Below are 25,951 nucleotides of genomic sequence, written 5' to 3'. Positions count from 1 at the left end.
AGGTGAAGCCCTCCTCTCTGGGATGCATGGTTTTAAAACAGTCAGTAAGCTTAAAATCCCTGCATATGCCATGAAGTAAAATCGAAGTCTTATCCACTTTAAAATCTCCACCTGCTCTTTTTCTATCTTTCCTGCTCAAGATACAGTTAAAACCACCTGCTACAACTAAAGGTACTTGCCCTAGCATGTAAAGCTGTATATCTTCTAAAAGGTCATACCTGTCATTTCTTCAATTGAAACCATAAATATTTAAGAGTTTAAGTCTTGCCCCATAAAATTCAAGTGTGCTAAAAGTGCCCGTCCGTCTCTCACCACTGTGCTACCTTTCACCAGAACATGCGGATTTTTAATTAGAATGGCCACACCATCATTTTTATTTTGATTTGAGCCACTCCATATCGATAAATGGGGCCACATTTCCTCCCATTGTCTATCGTTTTTTAAAAAAGGTAGTCCAGATTCTTGTATTAAAAGCACATCTGATTTTATGGAGTCTAAGAAGGATAAAATACTCTGGGCTCTTGTCTTTGATTGCACACTTCTCACATTTAGTGTTGAGAAGGTGAGAACCATTAAAAGGATAAAGGAAAGTAGGTATGTCATTTTCGTTTTTCTAAGTTATCAAAACAAATTACACACTCAGGTTATTTCTTGGGAAACTAGCTCTTCCTTAATTTCTTTAGGTGAAAAGTGAGTAGGGTGATCTATATTTCCTTTTCGGACTCTCGGTGTTGGCCTCTGACGCAATGTTGCATTTAACTTTGAGTCCCTGGGGGTTGATTGCAGAGCTAAAGTTAAAAAGGAGACCTCATTTGGTGAGTCGGAGGGGAAGACTCTAGGTTCTTCCACTGAAGAACTGTCTGAAAGGGACCTAACCCTTCCCCTCTTCTCTGATACCACTGGGGAATCAGAGGACAACTCAGATGCCGTCCTCTTCGGCTGTTGACCTTCGGGGAGGTGAGTATCTTCACTAGACTCACCTGTCTGCTCTTCCTCCTCATTTAGCGTAGCTCCACCCTCTGCCTGTGAATTCTCACAGACTTCAGCACTGAGTGGTGAGGCCTCTACAGGCCCCTCCCCTTTTTGCACCTCACTTCCAATCCAAGCTTTTGGCGGGAAGTTTGAATTTATTGGGTCAACCTCTTCACTTTGTTCACCAACTGCCACCTCTGGTCCTTCTCTTTGTTGTAGTGTTGGGAACTTTGACTCTTTTGGCTGAATCGGATCATTTACTCTCGAACAGTAAATTGAACAAATCTTTGAACGAATCATTTCGTTCATTTTTCCAGCAGGTGGCGCTGTAGCCCTACTGTGGGCGTTGCACAAAAATGCCACGGTTCTAAACACTTAACACTGAAGGCAACATAGTTTGCTTCAGCTGAGCTAACAAAATACAATACACAAAATGCCACAAACAATTCAAACCATGTGAAAACCTATGAAAACAAATACACAATAAGGTGACTCGTGTCTGTATCCTCCCTGCCATTGTTGTTTAAAGCCCGACACTGACTCGGTAGCTGTCACGATCGTTCAGCCCTATCACGTAGAGAACAAGTGAATGTAAAACTCACATTGATTTTGACAATTAGTAACACAAATAAGTGAGAAAAAAGGAACAATAAGTTCCCTAAAATGTTAAATAGTGCATTTATTGTGTCTTATTATTATTATTATTATTATTATTGTTATTATTATTATTATTATTATTATTATTATTTTATGGTAGAGTATAACACAAAATCAATATTTTGATATAATTTTCAAAAGTATCTATTCACATTATTACATTATCATTTATCTATTTACACACAACACTATACATATCTACAAAAACCGAAGACCACTAATTAATTATGATTTCATGACAAATGAATGAACATCACAAATCAGACATCATTCATTTCCTCCTTCGTTTCTCTGTCTACAGTAGAGCCCTGTGTGGGACTGTTTTCTTCACCCCGCTCCCGCTGAATTTCTTACCATTACCACCGCAACGTGTATGTTACACTCCTGCCCGCAGCCGCAAAACTTTAAGAATTTATGCCCGCAAAATAAAAGAAATGCATTGATTTTGTGTCTTCTCCCGTCCTGCAGGAGAAAACACGTCCTTTTTATAGGCTATTAATAAAGAGATTCACAGACAATTGAGAAACTTCTCCAAATATCACACTTGCCTTGCTTTGTCTTTGTGCTGTAAAGACCTTCTTTGAGCTTCCTTTCCACATCATTTATTGACATCCTGTCGCTAGGCTACATCTCGATCTCACAGTGTTTTTAGCCGCCAGCCGCCAGCAGTTGAGTTGTGAACGAATAAAAACTGTTTCCTGTGCAAGGAGCCATAACCCGAGGAGTTGACTCGTGAACAAATCAAAACTGTTTCCTGTGCAAGGAGCCATAACCAGAGGAGTTGACTCGTGAATGAATCAAAACTGTTTCCTGTGCGAGGAGCCATAACCCGAGGAGTTGACTCGTGAACGAATCAAAACTGTTTCCTGTCCTGCTGACTGAGCTTATGCAGCTGCCGCCTGCCATGTGGCGAGAGAGGGTACTGCATGGAAATGAATTAATCATTTCTGTTTCCTGTCATGCTGACTGAGTTTATGCAGCAGCCGCTTGTCATATGGGGAGGAAGGGTACTGCGTGAAAACGAATGATTCACTCACTGAGACTACTCGTTACTCCCGAGTCATATAAACGATTAGTTGATATTGAACGAATCGTTCGCGAACGACACATCACTACTTTGTTGGCTTGACTGTGGCTTTACCGTCTTTAATTTGTTGGCAAAAGATTTAGGACAATCTCTGAAGAGGTGATTTAATTCTAGACAGAGATTACATTTCCTGCCATTTGGACACTCTCCAAAAGTGTGCCCAATTTCTCTGCACTTCCCACATATCACTTTGGTACAAGCCTCAACCAGGTGCCCATGCTCACTGAACTTGCGGCAGAGCTTGGGCTGCCCCTGGTAGTGGATGTAACCTCGGTTTTCGAGGTGGCCAGATTGTCACTTTGCATCTCCGCCCACCCGCTGCACTGAGCACTCTTCAGCCCTTTTAAATGGTATAACTTTGCACTCCCGCACGCTCCAGCGAGCACCATTGATGCAACAACTTTGCACTCCAGCTTCGAACTTTGGCACAGTCGCAACAAGTAAGGCGACTCTACTCAGAGAAGGCACTCTGCACAGTAACAAGATTTCTTTTGCACAGACAGAAAGGGCTTCACCCGCAAAGGTAAAGCCTGCCAAAAATAGAAACAACTCATTAGTGCTGCTCTCCACGGAAGTCTTTAGTAAAAGGTGAAAGACTTGTACGTTATGAAGAGAAACCAGAGTACGATTATCCGTCACTGCGGGATCAGGGCATCAGGCTAGTTGGCATAGCCACCTTCCCCATGGTGAGCTTTGCTTGGTTGAGACGCTTGCTCCCCCCCCTTGCTCCTCGGCTGACCAAGTAGGAACAATCGGGCCCTATTCGATGGCTGCCTTGTCTTTTACTCTGTGCAAAAGACAAGGCCGCCACAAACACCACGGGAACACCGTATTGAGGCTTTGTTCTGACCGCTCATTTGGTGTCGCGTTTCTTTCAAGCAATTCTCCCGGTTAGCCCGCACTCGGCTCGCTCCCAGAGCCGTGTTAAAGTCTAATTCGCATTCACTCTCTTTTCTCAGCAGACTAAAATAAAGTTTCATCTTGGGCTCCCTGACACTTCCATCCTGCACCGCTGTTTGCTTTTTCACAAGAGCAGAGGAGAGCGCACCGTTCCCAGCGGCACTGCAGTACCGGGTCGATGCTTGAAGTGAACGGAGCAAGCTCCTTTTTCAAATCCTATTGCTAAAAATCCATTTAATATGTAGTCCTCGTATAGAGGACATATCAGATATTAAACTGATAAGAACAGATACTACACTTGATCTTAGCCAAAAAGCCGAGAAGCGATAACTGTCCACTGGTTCACGTCCGAGGGCCCTTCCTGGCACAATGCGCACTTGTAGCGGTGTTCTTTTTATGGCCATAGGTGGCCAGAGTGTCACTTTGCACCTCCGCCCACCCGCTGCACTGAGCACTCTTCAGCCCTTTTAAATGGTATAACTTTGCACTCCCGCACGCTCCAGCAAGCACCATTCAAGCAATAACTTTGCACTCCAGCTTCGAACATCGGCACAGTCGCAACAAGTAAGGCGACTCTACTCAGAGAAGTCACTCTGCACAGTAACAAGATTTCTTTTGCACAGACAGAAAGGGCTTCACCCGCAAAGGTAAAGCCTGCCAAAAATAGAAACAACTCATTAGTGCTGCTCTCCACGGAAGTCTTTAGTAAAAGGTGAAAGACTTGTACGTTATGAAGAGAAACCAGAGTACGATTATCCGTCACTGCGGGATCAGGGCATCAGGCTAGTTGGCATAGCCACCTTCCCCATGGTGAGCTTTGCTTGGTTGAGACGCTTGCTCCCCCCCCTTGCTCCTCGGCTGACCAAGTAGGAACAATCGGGCCCTATTCGATGGCTGCCTTGTCTTTTACTCTGTGCAAAAGACAAGGCAGCAACAAAAAACCACGGCAACACCGTATTGAGGCTTTGTTCTGACCGCTCATTCGGTGTCGCGTTTCTTTCAAGCAATTCTCCCGGTTAGCCCACACTCGGTTCGCTCCCAGAGCCGTGTTAAAGTCTACTTCGCATTCACTCTCTTTTCTCAGCAGATTCTTGGGATTTTATCTATAAAATGAATTCCTTCACTCAAACTATGTTAAAACTGCTTTGTCCTTCATATTTACCATGTCTAGAAAGATTTAATAAAAAAAAATAACGTTGTACTTTGCAGGAAAAGAAAGATCAAATCTAAAGTTTCAGGAATCCGAGAATAAGCTTACTTTCATGAGTTCTTCACGATTTCGGATTTTGCTATAAAATGAATTCCTTCACTCAAACTAAATTAAAACTGCTAAACCGCTAATCTGTTACATGTAAGGCAGATGTCAAATTCACCGAAATAGGATCTAAGGGTTTTCGATCAATCGAGCTGTAGCAGCTTCGGTAAAAGAGTATAAGTTGAAGAGTTTGTGAATTAAGGTGTGCGTACACATAGTAAGCTGTAGGAAAATAGGCAGGGAGCAATGCCGGCTGGGGTATATGTTCTTGTATGTTGTCTGACTGTTGGATTTGAATGTGTTGTGTAAGTGTCCTGTTGAATGTTACATGTTTGGGCTTTGACATGCTTCACTGTGGTTGTTAACTGTGTGTTGTGTCCTGAAATGTTATATGTTTGGGCTGTGTGATATGCTTAATGCTTGTCAGTAGCTACCCACTTATTCATATATAGCAACTGACAACATAAGAAGTCCGGACATACTTTGATAGTAGTTGTAGAAGTATCCTTATTGATAATAGATAAACTAATTCATAGTGATAGAACAGTAGATGAACAGGTGCCTGCACATGTCTCACGAAAATAAAATGGGTGTATGATTGCTGACGGCAGAGCAATACTGCCAAACTTATGAGTTCTTGTGGCAAACTTGATTCAGTGTCTTGACGTGTATACGCTGTTTCGCTGACTTGATTGTCACAAGAAACAAAGTGTGTTTGATAAGATCCGACCATTTTATTACGGGAGGATCAGTATGTATGGATTCTGATGTGACTGATAAACCCATTCGTATCTTAAGCATAATATAATACATGAGACAACGCCCTGGCACACAATCAAAAAAAAAAAAGAGAGAGCGGTTTTGTGTCCCCACAGTCCATAATGTAGAAAAGAGAGAAAAAAGCCTTTCTGATTTGGTGTGTGTTCTCACGGTGCAGAGTGTAGAGAAAAGAGAGAAAAGAAAGCCGTTTTGGTGACACGGGTGTTGTGACTTACACACACACATTTCTGAATTGAGAAAGGAAATTATTTTAGAGGAAGCAGTGGAGTTTAGATCCCACATTTGTTGATAGGCATTCATTTATTTCTTCACTTCTGATGAAGTTTCAACAATAAACAACAAACTTTGTATTATGAGAAAGAACCAGACTCATTCTTCAGGAATCCGAAAATAAGCTCTATTTTACGAGTTATGCAAGAATTCGGATTCTCCTATAAACCGAATTCCTTAACTCAAACCAAGTTAAGACTGCTTTGTCCTTCATATTTATTCATGTCTAATCAAGTTTCAACGATAAACAACGTTGTACTTTGTAGAATGAGAAAGAACTTCTTCAGCAATAAGCATCTCTCGACATATGACAAAGTAAAGATTTTGCTATAAAATTAATTCCTTCTATCAGCCTGAATTAAAACTGTTTGTCCTCCTTATTTATCCACTTCAAATCAAGTTTCAACAATTAAAAAAAATGTTGTAGTTTGATAAAGAACAACTTAATCTTCAGCAATCAGTATAAAAAGAGGGTAAGAAAAGGTGCAAATGCCAACCATACATCACTAAAAGGTGGAGCGGAAGTATTCAGCTGCAAGTAGGTGTGAATGTTCGACCATAATTTGTAAACAGCGGGTAAGAAAAGGTTCGAATGCCTATATATATTAACAAAAGCAGAAGGAGAGGTCTTCGGATGAGAGTGGGTGAGAATTTCCAACCAAATCTATAAGATGCGGTGAAAAAAAAGGTGGGAATACCCCATAGAACACTAAAAGGTGGAGCGGAAGTGTTCGGCTGCAAGAAGGTGTGACCGTCCGACTATATTTGGTGAAAAGCAGGTGAAGCAAGGTCTGAACGCCGAACCTTACATCCTTAAAAGCGAGATCAGAGGTGTTTGGCTGCAAGAAGGCCATAGTTTGCCAAAAGCGGGTAAGGTGCGAATAACCGACTAAATATCAACAAAAGTGGGGGCGGAGGTCTTCGGATGCAAGTGGGTGTGAATATCCCACCATACAAGTATGGTGGAGAGGAAGCTGTGAATGGCCGACCATAGTAAAAAGCAGGTGAGAAAAGGTGCGAATGTCAAACCAAACATGAACAAAACAGGGAGCGGAGGTGTTTGACTGCGACAAGGTGTGAATGTCCACCCATAATTAATGAAAAGCGGGCATCAAGTAGGTTCGAATGCCCAACCATACATCATCAAAAGCAGGAGTGGATGTGTTCGGCTACAAGAAGGTTTGAATGTATGACCATAGTTTGTAAAAAGCGGGTAAGAAAAGGTTCGAATGCCCGAACATACACCATCAAAAGAGGGAGCGGAGGTGTTCCGCTGTAAGAAGGTGTGAATGTCCGACCATAGTTGGTAAAAAGCGGGTAAGAAAAGGTTAAAATACCCGACTGTACACAATCAATAGCGGGAGCGGAGTTGTTCGGCTACAAGAAGGTGTGAAAGTCCGACCATTGTTAGTAAAAAGCGGGTAAGAAAAGGTTCGAATGCCCAAATATATACCATCAAAAGCGGAAGCGGAGGTGTTCTGCTGCAAGAAGGTGTGAACGTCCGACCAAAGTTTGTAAAAAGCAGTTAAGAAAAGGTTTGAATATCTAACCAAACATAATCAAAAGTGGGAGCAGAGCTGTTCGACTGCAAGTAGGTGTGAATGTCAGATCATAATTTGCAAAAAGCTGATGAAAAAGGGTGAGAATGCCCGACTATACACCATCAAATGCGGGAGCGGAGTTGTTCGGCTGTGAGTAGGTGTGAATCTCCGACCATAATTGCTGAAAAATGTGTTAAAAAAGGTAAGAATGCCGGAGCATACATCATCAAAAGCGGGAGAGGTCGTGTTCGGCTGCAAGAAGGTGTGAATGTTCGACTAAAGTTTGTAAAAAGCGGATAAGACAAGGTGCGAATGCCTGACAATGTATGATCAAAAGCGGGAGTGGAGATGTTCAGCTGCAAGAAGGTCTGAATGTCCATCAATAATTGCTAGAATACATGAAAGAAAATTTTCGAAAATCAAACTGCACACGATCATAAGTGGGAGAGGAGGTGTTCAGCTGCAAGAAGGTAAGAATGTCCACCCATAATTCTTGAAAAATGGGTAAAAAAAAAGGTGCGAATGCCCAACCATACATCATCAAAAGCAGGAGTGGATGTGTTCGGCTACAAGAAGGTTTGAATGTCCGAGCATAGTTTGTAAAAGGCGGGTAAGGAAAGTTTCGAATGCCCGAACATACACCATCAAAAGAGGGAGCGGAGCTGTTCCGGTGTAAGACGGTGTGAATGTCCAACCATAGTTGGCAAAAAGCGGGTAAGAAAAGGTTAAAATATCCGACTGTACACAATCAATAGCGGCAGGGGAGTTGTTCGGCTGCAAGAAGGTGTGAATGTCCGACTAAAGTTTGTAAAAAGCGAGTAAGACAAGGTGCGAATGCCCAACAATGTAAGAGGTTTTCAGGAGGTTTTCGGCTGCAAGAAGGTCCGAATGTCTGAATTATGGGTGGTCTGAGTGTCCACCCATAATTCCTGAAAAATGGGTAAAAAAAGGTGCAAATGCCCAACCATACATCATCAAAAGCAGGAGCGGATGTGTTCAGCTGCAAGAAGGTCTGATTGTCCATCAATAATTGCTAGAAAACATGAAAGAAAAGAAAAGAGGGTGAGAATTTCCAACCATAATCTATAAAATGTGGTGAAAAAAAAGGTGTGAATGCCCCATAGAACACTTAAAGGTGGAGCGGAAGTGTTCGGCAGCAAGAAGGTGTGAATGTCCGACCATAGTTGGTAAAAAGCGGGTAAGAAAAGGTTAAAATACCCGACTGTACACAATCAATAGCGGTAGCGGAGGTGTTCGGCTACAAGAAGGTGTGAAAGTCCGACCATGGTTTGTAAAAAGCGGGTAAGACAAGGGGCGAATGCCTGACAATGTATGATCAAAAGAGGGAGCGGAGGTTTTTGGCTGCAAGGTCTGAATGTCCAACCATAATTTGTAAAAACCGGGGAAGAAAAGGCTCGAAAGCCCGACTATACACCATCTTTTGATGGTGTATAGTCGGGCATTCAAACCTTTTTTTATCCGCTTTATACAAACTATGGTCGGACATTCAAACTTTCTTGTAGCCGAAAACCTCCACTCCCTCTTTTGATCATACATTGTCGGGAATTCGCACCATTTCTTACCCGCTTTTTACAAACCATGGTCGGACTTTCACGCCTTCTTGTAGCCGAACACATCTGCTCCCTCTTTTGATGGTGTATGTTTGGTCATTCGAACCTTTTCTTACCCGCTTTTGACAAACTATGCTCGGACATTCAAACCTTTTAGTAGCCGAACACATCCACTCTTGCTTTTGATGTATGGTTGGGCATTGTGTTCGGCTGCAAGTAGGTGGGAATGTCCAGCCATAATTACTCACAAACGGGTAAGAAAAGGTTGTATTGCCAGACCATACATGATCAAATCAGGGAGCAGATGTGGTTCAGCTGCAAGGTGTGAATGTCTGACTAAAGTTTGTAAAAAGCGGGTAAGACAAGGTGCGAATGCTTGACAATGTATGATCAAAAGAGGTAGTGGAGGTTTTCGGCTGCAAGGTCTGAATGTCCAAACATAATTTGTAAAAACGCAAAAAGCAATAATTGCTAGAAAACATGAAAGAAAATTTTCGAATATGAAACCACACATGATCATAAGCGGGAGAGGAGGTGTTCAGCTGCAAGAAGGTCTGAATGTTCACCCGTAATCACTGAAAAATGGGTAAGAAAAGGTGCGAATGCCCAACCATACATCATCAAAAGCAGGAGTGGATGTGTTCGTCTACAAGAAGGTTTGAATGTCCGACCATTGTTTGTAAAAAGTGGGTGAGAAAAGGTTCGAATGCCCGAACATACACCATCAAAAGAGGGAGCGGAAGTGTTCCGCTGTAACACGGTGTGAATGTCTGGCCATAGTTGGTAAAAATCGGGTTCGAAAAGGTTAAAATACGCGACTGTACACAATCAATAGCGGGAGCGGAGTTGTTCGGCTACAAGAAGTTGTGAAAGTCCGACCATGGTTTGTAAATAGCGGGTAAGAAAAGGTTCGAATGCCCGAATATATACCATCAAAAGCGGAAGCGGAGGTGTTCGGCTGCAAGAAGGTGTGAACGTCCGACCAAAGTTTGTAAAAAGCAGTTAAGAAAAGGTTCGATTATCCAACCAAACATAATCAAAAGCGGGAGCAGAGCTGTTCGATTGCAAGTAGGTGTGAATGTCAGATCATAATTTGCAAAAAGCTGATGAGATAGGGTGAGAATGCCCGACTATACACCATCAAATGCGGGAGCGGAAGTGTTCGGCTGCAAGAAGGTGTGAATGTCCGACTATATTTGGTGAAAACAGGTGAAGCAAGGTCTGAATGCCCAACCTTACATCATCAAAAGCGAGATCAGAGGTGTTTGGCTGCAAGAAGGCCATAGTTTGCCAAAAGCGGGTAAGGTGCGAATGACAAACTAAATATCAACAAAAGTGGGGGCGGAGGTCTTCGGATGCAAGTGGGTGTGAATATCCCACCATACAAGTATGGTGGAGAGGAAGCTGTGAATGGCCGACCATAGTTTGCAAAAAGCAGGTGAGAAAAGGTGCGAATGTCCAACCATACATGATCAAAACAGGGAGCGGAGGTGTTTGGCTGCGACAAGGTGTGAATGTCCACCCATAATTAATGAAAAGCGGGCAACAAGTAGGTTCGAATGCCAAATCATACATCATCAACAACAGGAGTGGATGTGTTCGGCTACAAGAAGGTTTGAATGTCCGAGCATAGTTTGTAAAAGGCGGGTAAGAAAAGGTTCGAATGCCCGAACATACACCATCAAAAGATGGAGCGGAGGTGTTCCGTTATAAGACGTGTGAATGTCCGAATGTAGTTGGCAAAAAGCGGGTAAGAAAAGCTTAAAATACCCGACTGTACACAATCAATAGCGGGAGCGTAGTTGTTAGGCTACTAAAAGGTGTGATAGTCCGACCATGGTTTGTAAAAAGTGGGTGAGAAAAGGTTCGAATGCCCGAACATACACCATCAAAAGAGGGAGCGGAAGTGTTCCGCTGTAACACGGTGTGCATGTCTGGCCATAGTTGGTAAAAATCGGGTAAGAAAAGGTTAAAATACGCGACTGTACACAATCAATAGCGGGAGCGGAGTTGTTCGGCTACAAGAAGTTGTGAAAGTCCGACCATGGTTTGTAAAAAGCAGTTAAGAAAAGGTTCGATTATCCAACCAAACATAATCAAAAGCGGGAGCAGAGCTGTTCGATTGCAAGTAGGTGTGAATTTCAGATCATAATTTGCATAAAGCTGATTAGAAAGGGTGAGAATGTCCAACTATACACCATCAAATGCGGGAGCGGAGGTGTTCGACTGTGAGTAGGTGTGAATGTCCAGCCATAATTACTCACAAACGGGTAAGAAAAGGTAGTATTGCCAGACCATACATGATCAAAACAGGGAGTGGAGGTGGTTCAGCTGCAAGAAGGTGTTAAAGTCCGACTAAAGTTTGTAAATGCGGGTGAGACAAGGTGCGAATGCCCGACCATAAATTATCAAAAGCGGTAGCAGAGATGTTCGGCTGGTATTTATCAATGTCTAGATAGATTTCAACAAAAAACAACGTTGTACTTTGCAGTAAAAGAAAGAGCAAATCTAAAGTTTCAGGAATTTCGGATTTTGCTATAAAATGAATTCCTTCACTCAAACTAAGTTAAAACTGCTTTGTCCTTCCATATTTATCAATTCCGAGATAGATTTAAACAAAAAAAACACGTTGTACTTTGCAATATAAGAAGGAGCAAGACTGAAGGATCAGGAATCCGAGAATAAGCTTTTCATGAGTTCTGCATGTGTTGGGATTTTGTTTTAAAATGAATTCAAACTATGTTAAAACTGCTTTGTCCTTCATATGTACCCATTTCTACATATATTTCAAGCATAAACTTCCTCATATTACCCTGAATGACAAAGAACCACACTTGTTATTAAGCCATACGCCCCTTTTGAGGAGTTCTGCATGATTTGGGATTTTATCAATAAAATGAATTCCTTCACTCAAACTATGTTAAAACGGCTTTTACCTTCATATTTATCAATGTCTAAATAGATTTAAACAAAAAAAAACAACGTTGTATCTTGCAGTAAAAGAAAGAACAAATCTAAGGTTTTAGGAATCCGAGAATAAGCTTATTTTCATGAGTTCTGCACGATTTCGGATTTTACTATAAAATGAATTCCTTCACTCAAACCAAGTGAAAACTGCTTTGTCCTTCATATTTATCAATGTCTAGATCGACTTCAACAAAGAACAACATTGTATTTTGCAGTAGAAGAAAGCGCAACATTGAAGGATCAGGAATCCGAGAATAAGCTTATTTTCATACGTTCTGCATGATTCGGGATTTTGCTATAAAATGAATTCCTTCACTCAAACTATGTTAAAACTGCCATGTCCTTCATATTTATCAATGTCTAGATTGACTTCAACAAAGAACAACATTAAATTTTGCAGTAGCAGAAAGAGCAATACTGAAGGATCAGGAATCCGAGAATAAGCTTCTTTTCATACGTTCTGCATGATTTGGGATTTTGCTATAAAATGAATTCCTTCACTCAAACTATGTTAAAACTGCTTTGTCCTTCATATTTATCAATGTCTAGATCGACTTCAACAAAGAACAACATTAAATTTTGCAGTAGCAGAAAGAGCAATACTGAAGGATCAGGAATCCGAGAATAAGCTTCTTTTCATACGTTCTGCATGATTTGGGATTTTGCTATAAAATGAATTCCTTCACTCAAACTATGTTAAAACTGCTTTGTCCTTCATATTTATCAATGTCTAGATCGACTTCAACAAAGAACAACATTAAATTTTGCAGTAGCAGAAAGAGCAATACTGAAGGATCAGGAATCCGAGAATAAGCTTCTTTTCATACGTTCTGCATGATTTGGGATTTTGCTATAAAATGAATTCCTTCACTCAAACTATGTTAAAACTGCTTTGTCCTTCATATTTATCAATGTCTAGATCGACTTCAACAAAGAACAACATTAAATTTTGCAGTAGCAGAAAGAGCAATACTGAAGGATCAGGAATCCGAGAATAAGCTTCTTTTCATACGTTCTGCATGATTTGGGATTTTGCTATAAAATGAATTCCTTCACTCAAACTATGTTAAAACTGCTTTGTCCTTCATATTTATCAATGTCTAGATCGACTTCAACAAAGAACAACATTAAATTTTGCAGTAGCAGAAAGAGCAATACTGAAGGAACAGGAATCCGAGAATAAGTTTCTTTTCATACGTTCTGCATGATTTGGGATTTTGCTATAAAATGAATTCCTTCACTCAAACTATGTTAAAACTGCTTTTAACTTCATATTTATCAATGTCTAGATCGACTTCAACAAAGAACAACATTAAATTTTGCAGTAGCAGAAAGAGCAATACTGAAGGATCAGGAATCCGAGAATAAGCTTCTTTTCATACGTTCTGCATGATTTGGGATTTTGCTATAAAATGAATTCCTTCACTCAAACTATGTTAAAACTGCTTTGTCCTTCATATTCATCAATGTCTAGATTGACTTCAACAAAGAACAACATTAAATTTTGCAGTAGCAGAAAGAGCAATACTGAAGGATCAGGAATCCGAGAATAAGCTTCTTTTCATACGTTCTGCATGATTTGGGATTTTATGTATAAAATGAATTCCTTCACTCAAACCATGTTAAAACTGCTTTGTCCTTCATAGTTATCCATGTCTAAAATGTATCAAGCATAAAGTTCCTCATATTACCCTGAATGAGAAAGAAACATCCCTTTGGTTGAGCAATACGTTCCTTTTGAGGAGTTATGCATGATTTCGGATTTTGCTATAAAATTAATTCCTTCACTCAAACCAAGTGGAAACTGCTTTGTCCTTCATATTTATCAATGTCTAGATCAATTTCAACTTCTTCTACTGCAAAGTCCAATGTTGTTCTTTGTTGAAGTCGATCTAGACATTGATAAATATGAAGGTAAAAGCAGTTTTCACTCGGTTTGCGTGAAGGAATTGATTTAATAGCAAAATCCCAAATTATGCCGAACTCCTCAAAAGGAACGTATGGCTTAATCACAAGTGTGGTTCTTTCTCATTCAGGGTAATATGAGGAAGTTTATGCTTCAAACATTTTTAGACATGGATAACTATGAGGGACAAAGCAGTTTTAACATCCAACATTCTTACCTTTTCTAACACATTTTTCAGCAATTATGGTCGGACATTCACACCTACTTACAGCCGAACACTTCCGCTCCCGCATTTGATGGTGTATATTCGGGCATTCTCACCCTTTCTCATCAGCTTTTTGCATATTATGATCTGAAATTCACACCTACTTGCAGTCGAACAGCTCTGCTCCCGCTTTTGATTATGTTTGGTTGGACATTCGAACCTTTTCTTAACTGCTTTTTTTGGTCGGACGTTCACACCTTCTTGCAGCCGAACACGTCATCTTCCGCTTTTGATGGTATATATTCGGGCATTCGAACCTTTTGTTACCCGCTTTTTACAAACCATGGGTGGACTTTCACACCTTCTTGTAGCCGAACTCCGCTCCCGCTATTGATTGTGTACAGTCGGGTATTTTAACCTTTTCTTATCCGCTTTATACAAACTATGGTCGGACATTCAAACCTTCTTGTAGCCGAAAACCTCCGCTCCCTCTTTTGATCATACATTGTCGGGAATTCGCACCATTTCTTACCCGCTTTTTACAAACCATGGTCGGACTTTCACACCTTCTTGTAGCCATACACCTCCGCTCCCTCTTTTGATCATGTATGGTCTGGCAATACTACCTTTTCTTACCCGTTTGTGAGTAATTATGGCTGGACATTCACACCTACTTGCAGCCGAACACCACCTCTCTCTCTTTTGATGATGTATGGTCCGGCATTCTAGTCTTTTCTAACACATTTTTCAGAAATTATGGTCGGACATTCACACCTACTCACAGCCGAACACTTCCGCTCCCGCATTAAATGGTGTATGGTCGGACATTCACACCTACTTGCAGTATGGTTGGCATTTGCACCTTTTCTTACCCTCTTTTTATACTGATTGCTGAAGATTAATTGTTCTTTCTCAAACTACAACATTTTTTTAATTGTTGAAACTTGATTTGACGTGGATAAATAAGGAGGACAAACAGTTTTAATTCAGGCTGATAGAAGGAATTAATTTTATAGCAAAATCTGTACTTCGTCATATGTCGAGAGATGCTTATTGCTGAAGAAGTTGTTTCTCGTTCTACAAAGTACAACGTTGTTTATCGTTGAAACTTGATTAGACATGAATAAATATGAAGGATAAAGCAGTCTTAACTTGGTTTGAGGTAAGGAATTTGTTTTATAGGAGAATCCGAATTCGTGCATAACTCGTAAAATAGAGCTTATTTTCGGATTCCTGAAAAATGAGTCTGGTTCTTTCTCATAATACAAAGTTTGTTGTTTATTGTTGAAACTTTATCAGAAGTGAAGAAAAAAATTAATGCCTATCAACAAATGTGGGATCTAAACTCTAGTGCTTCCTCTAAAATAATTTCCTTTCTCAATTCAGAGAAATGTGTGTAAGTCACAACACCCGTGACACCAAAACGGCTTTCTTTTCTCTCTTTTCTCTTTTCTCTACACTCTGCACTGTGAGCACACACACACCAAATCAGAAAGGCTTTTTTCTCTCTTTTCTACATTATGGACTGTGGGGACACAAAACCGCTCTCTCTTTTGTTTTTTTGATTGTGTGCCAGGGTGTTGTCTCATGTATTAGATTATGCTTAAGATACGAATGGGTTTATCAGTCACATCAGAATCCAGTCATACTGATCCTCCCGTAATAAAATGCTCGGATCTTATCAAACACACTTTGTTTCTTGTGACAATCAAGTCAGCGAAACAGCGTATACACGTCAAGACACTGAATCAAGTCTGCCACAAGAACTCATAAGTTTGGCAGTATTGCTCTGCCGTCTGCAATCATACACCCATTTTATTTTCGTGAGACATGTGAAGGCACATGTTCATCTACTGTTCTATCACTATGAATTAGTTTATTTATCTATTATCAATAAGGATACTTCTACAACTACTATCAAAGTATGTCCGGAGTTCTTATGTTGTCAGTTGCTATATGTGAATAAGTGGGTAGCTACTGACAAGCATTAAGCATGTCACACAGCCCAAACATATAACATTTCAGGACACACCACACAGTTAACAACCACAGTGAAGCGTGTCAAAGCCCAAACATGTAACATTCAACAGGACACTTACCCAACACATTCAAATCAAACAGTCAGACAACATACAAGAACATATACCAGAGCCGGCATTGCTCCCTGCCTATTTTCCTACAGCTCACTATGTGTGTGCACACCTTTATTCACAAACTCTTCAACTACAGCTCGATTGGCCGAATACCATTAGATCTTATTTCGGTGAATTTGACATCTGCCTTACATGTAACAGATTAGTGGTTTAGCAGTTTTAATTTAGTTTGAGTGAAGGAATTCATTTTATAGCAAAATCCGAAATCGTGAAGAACTCATGAAAGTAAGCTTATTCTCGGATTCCTGAAACTTTAGATTTGCTCTTTCTTTTATTGCAAAGTACAACGTTGTTTTTTTTGTTTAAATCTTTCTAGACATGGTAAATATGAAGGACAAAGCAGTTTTAACATAGTTTGAGTGAAGGAATTAATTTTATAGATAACATCCCAAGAGTCTGCTGAGAAAAGAGAGTAAATGCGAAGTAGACTTTAACACGGCTCTGGGAGCGAGCCGAGTGCGGGCTAACCGGGAGAATTGCTTGAAAGAAACGCGACACTGAATGAGCGGTCAGAACAAAGCCTCAATACAGTGTTCCCGTGGTGTTTGTGGCGGCATTGTCTTTTGCACAGAGTAAAAGACAAGGCAGCCATCGAATAGGGCCCGATTGTTCCTACTTGGTCAGCCGAGGAGCAAGGGGGGGAGCAAGCGTCTCAACCAAGCAAAGCTCACCATGGGGAAGGTGGCTATGCCAACTAGCCCGATGCCCTGCTCCCGCAGTGACGGATAATCGTACTCTGGTTTCTCTTCATAACGTACAAGTCTTTCGCCTTTTACTAAAGATTTCCGTGGAGAGCAGCACTAATGAGTTGTTTCTATTTTTGGCAGGCTTTACCTTTGCGGGTGAAGCCCTTTCTGTCTGTGCAAAATAAATCTTGTTACTGTTCAGAGTGACATCTCTGAGTAGAGTCGCCTTACTTGTTGCGACTGTGCCAAAGTTCGAAGCTGGAGTGCAAAGTTGTTGCATGAATGGTGCTCGCTGGAGCGTGCTGGAGTGCAAAGTTATACCATTTAAAAGGGCTGAAGAGTGCTCAGTGCAGCGGGTGGGCGGAGATGCAAAGAGACACTCTGGCCACCTCGAAAACCAAGGTTACATCCACTACCAGGGGCAGCCCAAGCTCTGCCGCAAGTGCGGTGAGCATGGGCACCTGGTTGAGGCTTGTACCAAGGTGATATGTGGGAAGTGCAGGGAAATTGGGCACACTTTTGGAGAGTGTCCAAATGGCAGGAAATGTAATCTCTGTGGAGAATTAAATCACCTCTTCAGAGATTGCACTAAATCTTTTGCCAACAAATTAAAGACGGTAAAGCACTAAGAAGTCCGGACATACTTTGATAGTAGTTGTAGAAGTATCCTTATTGATAATAGATAAACTAATTCATAGTGATAGAACAGTAGATGAACAGGTGCCTGCACATGTCTCACGAAAATAAAATGGGTGTATGATTGCTGACGGCAGAGCAATACTGCCAAACTTATGAGTTCTTGTGGCAAACTTGATTCAGTGTCTTGACGTGTATACGCTGTTTCGCTGACTTGATTGTCACAAGAAAAAAAGTGTGTTTGATAAGATCCGACCATTTTATTACGGGAGGATCAGTATGTATGGATTCTGATGTGACTGATAAACCCATTCGTATCTTAAGCATAATCTAATACGTGAGACAACGCCCTGGCACACAATCAAAAAAAAAAAAAGAGAGAGCGGTTTTGTGTCCCCACAGTCCATAATGTAGAAAAGAGAGAAAAAAGTCTTTCTGATTTGGTGTGTGTGCTCACAGTGCAGAGTGTAGAGAAAAGAGAGAAAAGAATGCCGTTTTGGTGACACAGGTGTTGTGACTTACACACACACATTTCTGAATTGAGAAAGGAAATTATTTTAGAGGAAGCACTAGAGTTTAGATCCCACATTTGTTGATAGGCATTCATTTATTTCTTCACTTCTGATGAAGTTTCAACAATAAACAACAAACTTTGTATTATGAGAAAGAACCAGACTCATTCTTCAGGAATCCGAAAATAAGCTCTATTTTACGAGTTATGCACGAATTCGGATTCTCCTATAAAATGAATTCCTTCACTCAAACTATGTTAAAACTGCTTTGTCCTTCATATTTATCAATGTCTAGGTCGACTTCAACAAAGAACAACATTAAATTTTGCAGTAGCAGAAAGAGCAATACTTAAGGATCAGGAATCCGAGAATAAGCTTCTTTTCATACGTTCTGCATGATTTGGGATTTTGCTATAAAATGAATTCCTTCACTCAAACTATGTTAAAACTGCTTTTAACTTCACATTTATCAATGTCTAGATCGACTTCAACAAAGAACAACATTAAATTTTGCAGTAGCAGAAAGAGCAATACTGAAGAATCAGGAATCCGAGAATGAGCTTCTTTTCATACGTTCTGCATGATTTGGGATTTTGCTATAAAATGAATTCCTTCACTCAAACTATGTTAAAACTGCTTTGTCCTTCATATTTATCAATGTCTAGATCGACTTCAACAAAGAACAACATTAAATTTTGCAGTAGCAGAAAGAGCAATACTGAAGGATCAGGAATCCGAGAATAAGCTTCTTTTCATACGTTCTGCATGATTTGGGATTTTGCTATAAAATGAATTCCTTCACTCAAACTATGTTAAAACTGCTTTGTCCTTCATATTTATCAATGTCTAGATCGACTTCAACAAAGAACAACATTAAATTTTGCAGTAGCAGAAAGAGCAATACTGAAGGATCAGGAATCCGAGAATAAGCTTCTTTTCATACGTTCTGCATGATTTGGGATTTTGCTATAAAATGAATTCCTTCACTCAAACTATGTTAAAACTGCTTTGTCCTTCATATTTATCAATGTCTAGATCGACTTCAACAAAGAACAACATTAAATTTTGCAGTAGCAGAAAGAGCAATACTGAAGGATCAGGAATCCGAGAATAAGCTTCTTTTCATACGTTCTGCATGATTTGGGATTTTGCTATAAAATGAATTCCTTCACTCAATCTATGTTAAAACTGCTTTTAACTTCATATTTATCAATGTCTAGATCGACTTCAACAAAGAACAACATTAAATTTTGCAGTAGCAGAAAGAGCAATACTGAAGGATCAGGAATGCGAGAATAAGCTTCTTTTCATACGTTCTGCATGATTTGGGATTTTGCTATAAAATGAATTCCTTCACTCAAACTATGTTAAAACTGCTTTGTCCTTCATATTCATCAATATCTAGATCGACTTCAACAAAGAACAACATTAAATTTTGCAGTAGCAGAAAGAGCAATACTGAAGGATCAGGAATTCGAGAATAAGCTTCTTTTCATACGTTCTGCATGATTTGGGATTTTATGTATAAAATGAATTCCTTCACTCAAACCAAGTGGAAACTGCTTTGTCCTTCATATTTATCAATGTCTAGATCAATTTCAACTTCTTCTACTGCAAAGTCCAATGTTGTTCTTTGTTGACGTCGATCTAGACATTGATAAATATGAAGGTAAAAGCAGTTTTCACTCGGTTTGCGTGAAGGAATTGATTTAATAGCAAAATCCCAAATTATGCAGAACTCCTCAAAAGGAACGTATGGCTTAATCACAAGTGTGGTTCTTTCTCATTCAGGGTAATATGAGGAAGTTTATGCTTCAAACATTTTTAGACATGGATAACTATGAGGGACAAAGCAGTTTTAACATCCAACATTCTTACCTTTTCTAACACATTTTTCAGCAATTATGGTCGGACATTCACACCTACTTACAGCCGAACACTTCCGCTCCCGCATTTGATGGTGTATATTCGGGCATTCTCACCCTTTCTCATCAGCTTTTTGTATATTATGATCTGAAATTCACACCTACTTGCAGTCGAACAGCTCTGCTCCCGCTTTTGATTATGTTTGGTTGGATATTCGAACCTTTTCTTAACTGCTTTTTACAAACTTTGGTCGGACGTTCACACCTTCTTGCAGCCGAACACCTCATCTTCCGCTTTTGATGGTATATATTCGGGCATTCGAACCTTTTGTTACCCGCTTTTTACAAACCATGGGTGGACTTTCACACCTTCTTGTAGCCGAACAACTCCGCTCCCGCTATTGATTGTGTACAGTCGGGTATTTTAACCTTTTCTTACCCGCTTTTTACCAACTATGGTCGGACATTCACACCGTCTTACAGCGGAACACCTCTGCTCCCGCTTTTGATGGTGTATAGTCGGGATTTCGAACCTTTTCTTACCCGCTTTTTACAAACTATGGTCGGACCTTCAAACCTTCTTGTAGCCGAAAACCTCCGCTCCCTCTTTTGATGGTTTATGTTTGGTCATTCGAACCTTTTCTTACCCGCTTTTGACAAACTATGCTCGGACATTCAAACCTTCTTGTAGCCGAACACATCCACTCCTGCTTTTGATGTATGGTTGTGCATTGTGTTCGGCTGCAAGTAGGTGTGAATGTCCAGCCATAATTACTCACAAACGGGTAAGAAAAGGTAGTATTGCCAGACCATACATGATCAAAACAGGGAGCGGAGATGGTTCAGCTGCAAGAAGGTGTGAAAGTCCGACTAAAGTTTGTAAAAAGCGGGTAAGACAAGGTGCGAATGCCCGACAATGTATGATCAAAAGAGGGATTGGAGGTTTTCGGCTGCAAGAAGGTCTAAATGTCCAACCATAATTTGTAAAAACCGGAGAAGAAAAGGCTCGAAATCCAGACTATACACCATCAAAAGCGGCAGCGGAGGTGTTCGGCTGTAAGAAGGTCTGAATGTCCAACCATAATTACTCAAAAATGGGTAAGAAAAGGTGCGAATGCCCAACCATACACCATCAAAAGAGGGAGCGGAGGAGCTCCGCTGTAAGACGGTCTGAATGTCCATCAATAATTGCTAGAAAACATGAAAGAAAATTTTCGAATATCAAACCGCACATGATCATAAGCTGGAGAGAAGGTGTTCGACTGCAAGTAGGTGTGAATGTCAGATCATAACTTGTAAAAAGCGGGTAAGAAAAGGTAAGAATGCCCAACCATAAATTATCAAAAGCGGTAGCAGAGATGTTCGGCTGGTATTTATCAATGTCTAGATAGATTTCAACAAAAAACAACGTTGTACTTTGCAGTAAAAGAAAGAGCAAATCTTAAAACTGCTTTGTCCTTCATATGTACCCATTTCTACATATATTTCAAGCATAAACTTCCTCATATTACCCTGAATGACAAAGAACCACACTTGTTATTAAGCCATACGCCCCTTTTGAGGAGTTCTGCATGATTTGGGATTTTATCTATAAAATGAATTCCTTCACTCAAACTATGTTAAAACGGCTTTTACCTTCATATTTATCAATGTCTAGATAGATTTAAACAAAAAAGACAACAACTCTGTATCTTGCAGTAAACGAAAGAGCAAATCTAAAGTTTTAGGAATCCGAGAATAAGCTTATTTTCATGAGTTCTGCACGATTTGGGATTTTACTATAAAATTAATTCCTTCACTCAAACTATGTTAAAACTGCTTTTAACTTCATATTTATCAATGTCTAGATCGACTTCAACAAAGAACAACATTGGATTTTGCAGTATAAGAAAGAGCAACATTGAAGGATCAGGAATCCGAGAATAAGCTTCTTTTCATATGTTCTGCATGATTTGGGATTTTATGCATAAAATGAATTCCTTCACTCAAACCATGTTAAAACTGCTTTGTCCTTCATAGTTATCCATGTCTAAAAATGTATCAAGCATAAAGTTCCTCATATTACCCTGAATGAGAAAGAAGCATCCCTTTGGTTGAGCAATACGTTCCTTTTGAGGAGTTATGCATGATTTCGGATTTTGCTATAAAATTCATTCCTTCACTCAAACCAAGTGGAAACTGCTTTGTCCTTCATATTTATCAATGTCTAGATCGATTTCAACTTCTTCTACTGCAAAATCCAATGTTGTTCTTTGTTGATTGTGTACAGTCGGGTATTTTAACCTTTTCTTACCCGCTTTTTACCAACTATGGTCGGACATTCACACCGTCTTACAGCGGAACACCTCCGCTCCCGCTTTTGATGGTGTATAGTCGGGCATTCGAACCTTTTGTTACCCGCTTTTTACAAACTATGGTCGGACATTCAAACTTTCTTGTAGACGAAAACCTCAGCTCCCTCTTTTGATCATACATTGTCGGGAATTCGCACCTTTTCTTACCCGCTTTTTACCAACTATGGTCGGACATTCACACCGTCTTACAGCGGAACACCTCCGCTCCCGCTTTTGATGGTGTATAGTCGGGCATTTGAACCTTTTGTTACCCGCTTTTTACAAACTATGCTCGGACATTCAAACCTTCTTGTAGCCGAACACATACACTCCTGCTTTTATGATGTATGGTTGGGCATTCAAACCTACTCTTTGTCCGCTTTTCCTTAATTATGGGTGGACATTCACACTTTGTCGCAGCCAAACAACTCCGCTCCCTGTTTTGATCATGTATGGTTGGACATTCGCACCTTTTCTCACCCGCTTTTTGCAAACTATGGTCGGCCATTCACAGCTTCCTCTCCACCATACTTGTATGGTGGGATATTCACACCCACTTGCATCCGAAGACCTCCGCCCCCACTTTTGTTGATATTTAATCGGTCATTAGTCGCTTTTGGCAAACTATGGCCTTCTTGCAGCCAAACACCTCTGATCTCGCTTTTGATGATGTAAGATTGGGCATTCAGACCTTGCTTCACCTGCTTTTCACAAAATATAGTCGGACATTCACACCTTCTTGCAGCCGAACATTTCCGCTCCACCTTTTAGTGTTCTATCACACCTTTTTTTTCACCGCATTTTATATATTATGTTTGGAAATTCTCACCCACTCTCATCCGAAGACCTCTCCTCCCGCTTTTGTTAATATATTTGAACTTTAGTCGGACATTCACACCTTCTTGCAGCTGAACCACCTCCGCTCCCTGTTTTGATCATGTATGGTCTGGCAATACTACCTTTTCTTACCCGTTTGTGAGTAATTATGGCTGGACATTCACAGCTTCTTGCAGCCGAACACCTCTCCCGCTTTTGATAATGAATGATCCGGCATTCTTACCTTTTCTAACACATTTTTCAGCAATTATGGTCGGACATTCACACCTACTCACAGCCGAACACCTCCGCTCCCGGTAGTGGATGTAAACCGAGGTTACATCCACTACCAGGGAAAGCCCAAGCTCTGCCGCAAGTGCGGTGAGCATGGGCACCTGGTTGAGGCTTGTACCAAGGTGATATGTGGGACGTGCAGAGAAATTGGGCACACTTTTGGAGAGTGTCCAAATGGCAGGAAATGTAATCTCTGTGGAGAATTAAATCACCTCTTCAGAGATTTCCCTAAATCTTTTGCCAACAAATTAAAGACGGTAAAGCCACAGTCAAACCAACAAAGTAGTGATGTGTCGTTCGCCAACGATTCGTTCAATATTAACTAATCGTTTATATGACTCGGGAGTAACGAGTAGTCTCAGTGAGTGATTCATTCGTTTTCATGCAGTACCCTTCCTCCCCATATGACAGGCGGCTGCTGCATAAACTCAGTCAGCATGACAGGAAACAGAAATGATTAATTAATTTCCATGCAGTACCCTCTCTCGCCACATGGCAGGCGGCAGCTGCATAAGCTCAGTCAGCAGGACAGGAAACAGTTTTGATTCGTTCACGAGTCAACTCCTCGGGTCATGGCTCCTCACACAGAAAACAGTTTTGATTCATTCACGAGTCAACTCCTCGGGTTATGGCTCCTTGCACAGGAAACAGTTTTGATTCGTTCACAACTCAACAGCTGGCGGCTGGCGGCTAAAAACACTGTGAGATCGAGATGTAGCCTAGCCACAGGATGTCATTAAATGATGTGGAAAAGAAGCTCAAAGAAGGTCTTTACAGCACAAAGACAAAGCAAGGCAAGTGTGATATTTGGAGAAGTTTCTCAATTGTCTGTGAATCTCTTTATTAATAGCCTATAAAAAGTACGTGTTTTCTCCTGCGGGACGGGAGAAGACACAAAATCAATGCATTTCTTTTATTGTGCGGGCATAAATTCTGAAAGTTTTGCGGCTGCGGGCAGGAGTGTAACACACACGTTGCGGTGGTAATGGTAAGAAATTCAGCGGGAGCGGGGTGAAGAAAACAGTCCTACACAGGGCTCTACTGTAGACAGAGAAACGAAGGAGGAAATGAATGATGTCTGATTTGTGATGTTCATTCATTTGTCATGAAATCATAATTAATTAGTGGTCTTCGGTTCTTGTAGATGTGTATAGTGTTGTGTGTAAATAGATAAATGATAATGTAATAATGTGAATAGATACTTTTGAAAATTATATCAAAATATTGATTTTGTGTTATACTCTACCATAAAATAATAATAATAATATTAACAATAATAATAATAATAATAATAATAATAATAATAATAATAATAATAAGACACAATAAATGCACTATTTAACATTTTTGGGAACTTATTGTTACTTTTTCTCACTTATTTGTGTTAGTAATTGTCAAAATCAATGTGAGTTTTACATTCACTTGTTCTCTACCAGCTGTAACGTGAAAGGGCTGAACGATCGTGACAGCTACCGAGTCAGTGTCGGGCTTTAAACAACAATGGCAGGGAGGATACAGACATGAGTCACCTTATTGTGTATTTGCTTCCCCAGGTTTTCACATGGTTTGAATTGTTTGTGGCATTTTGTGTATTGTATTTTGTTAGCTCAGCTGAAGCAAACTATGTTGCCTTCAGTGTTAAGTGTTTAGAACCGTGGCCTTTTTGTGCAACGCCCACAGTAGGGCTACAGCGCCACCTGCTGGAAAAATGAACGAAATGATTCGTTCAAAGATTTGTTCAATTTACTGTTCGAGAGTAAATGATCCGATTCAGCCAAAAGAGGTTGACCCAATAAATTCAAACTTCCCGCCAAAAGCTTGGATTGGAAGTGAGGTGCAAAAAGGGGAGGGGCCTGTAGAGGCCTCACCACTCAGTCTGTGAGAATTCACAGGCAGAGGGTGGAGCTACGCTAAATGAGGAGGAAGAGCAGACAGGTGAGTCTAGTGAAGATACTCACCTCCCCGAAGGTCAACAGCCGAAGAGGACGGCATCTGAGTTGTCCTCTGATTCCCCAGTGGTATCAGAGAAGAGGGGAAGGGTTAGGTCCCTTTCAGACAGTTCTTCAGTGGAAGAACCTAGAGTCTTCCCCTCCGACTCACCAAATGAGGTCTCCTTTTTAACTTTAGCTCTGCAATCAACCCCCAGGGACTCAAAGTTAAATGCAACATTGCGTCAGAGGCCAACACCGAGAGTCCGAAAAGGAAATATAGATCACCCTACTCACTTTTCACCTAAAGAAATTAAGGAAGAGCTAGTTTCCCAAGAAATAACCTGAGTGTGTAATTTGTTTTGATAACTTAGAAAAACGAAAATGACATACCTACTTTCCTTTATCCTTTTAATGGTTCTCACCTTCTCAACACTAAATGTGAGAAGTGTGAAATCAAAGACAAGAGCCCAGAGTATTTTATCCTTCTTAGACTCCATAAAATCAGATGTGTTTTTAATAAAAGAATCTGGACTACCTTTTTTAAAAAACCATAGACAATGGGAGGAAATGTGGCCCCATTTATCGATATGGAGTGGCTCAAATCAAAATAAAAA

General features: G+C 40.5%; 4 non-coding genes across 4 annotated transcripts; 1 reads left to right on the top strand and 3 right to left on the bottom strand.

The window, feature by feature from the left end:
• Window positions 1-3,228: 3,228 nt before the first annotated feature.
• On the bottom strand, window positions 3,229-3,342 carry LOC140304262 (U5 spliceosomal RNA). Its single transcript, XR_011915255.1, has one exon. It is a non-coding gene; the product is annotated as a U5 spliceosomal RNA (small nuclear RNA).
• Window positions 3,343-3,753: 411 nt separating this feature from the next.
• On the bottom strand, window positions 3,754-3,944 carry LOC140304264 (U2 spliceosomal RNA). Its single transcript, XR_011915257.1, has one exon. It is a non-coding gene; the product is annotated as a U2 spliceosomal RNA (small nuclear RNA).
• A 308-nt stretch (window positions 3,945-4,252) lies between these two features.
• Window positions 4,253-4,366, bottom strand: LOC140304261 (U5 spliceosomal RNA). The gene has a single exon (XR_011915254.1). It is a non-coding gene; the product is annotated as a U5 spliceosomal RNA (small nuclear RNA).
• Window positions 4,367-16,995: 12,629 nt separating this feature from the next.
• On the top strand, window positions 16,996-17,109 carry LOC140304259 (U5 spliceosomal RNA). The gene has a single exon (XR_011915252.1). It is a non-coding gene; the product is annotated as a U5 spliceosomal RNA (small nuclear RNA).
• The last annotated feature ends 8,842 nt before the right edge of the window (window positions 17,110-25,951 follow it).

The sequence above is a fragment of the Leuresthes tenuis genome, unplaced genomic scaffold, assembly GCF_036924035.1.
Source record: "Leuresthes tenuis unplaced genomic scaffold, fLeuTen1.0.hap1 SCAF_3, whole genome shotgun sequence".
Lineage (NCBI taxonomy): Eukaryota > Metazoa > Chordata > Actinopteri > Atheriniformes > Atherinopsidae > Leuresthes > Leuresthes tenuis.
Note: the sequence above shows the minus strand (reverse complement) of the source record. Positions and strands in the feature narration are given on the sequence as shown.